This window comes from Haliaeetus leucocephalus, unplaced genomic scaffold (assembly GCF_000737465.1).
Source record: "Haliaeetus leucocephalus isolate CR32 unplaced genomic scaffold, Haliaeetus_leucocephalus-4.0 Scaffold339, whole genome shotgun sequence".
NCBI lineage: Eukaryota > Metazoa > Chordata > Aves > Accipitriformes > Accipitridae > Haliaeetus > Haliaeetus leucocephalus.
Window position 1 is genome coordinate 13,589,329 of NW_010972775.1, and position 201 is coordinate 13,589,529.

Consider the following 201-nt stretch of genomic DNA (forward strand, 5'->3'; position numbering starts at 1 on the left):
GGCCCTGAGGGCACCCCTCACCCCCAGCGGCGTTGCGGCCCGTCCCCGACGTGGAAACGCCGGGGGAGGTCTGCGGCCCCCTCCCGGGGCACCGGTCCCTGGGGCGGCTGTGCGCAGCCGAAGCGGTGGAGCGCCGGGAGCACCCCCGAGGGGAGCGCGGCGGGGGCTGCGGCTCCGGCTCCCCGCGGGGGGCGCGGGGGG

General features: G+C 82.6%; 1 protein-coding gene across 1 annotated transcript in view; it reads left to right on the forward strand.

Moving 5' to 3' along the window:
- Positions 1–201, forward strand: part of EFTUD1 (elongation factor Tu GTP binding domain containing 1) — an 81,091-nt gene that overhangs the window by 173 nt on the left and 80,717 nt on the right. The window lies entirely within an intron of this gene.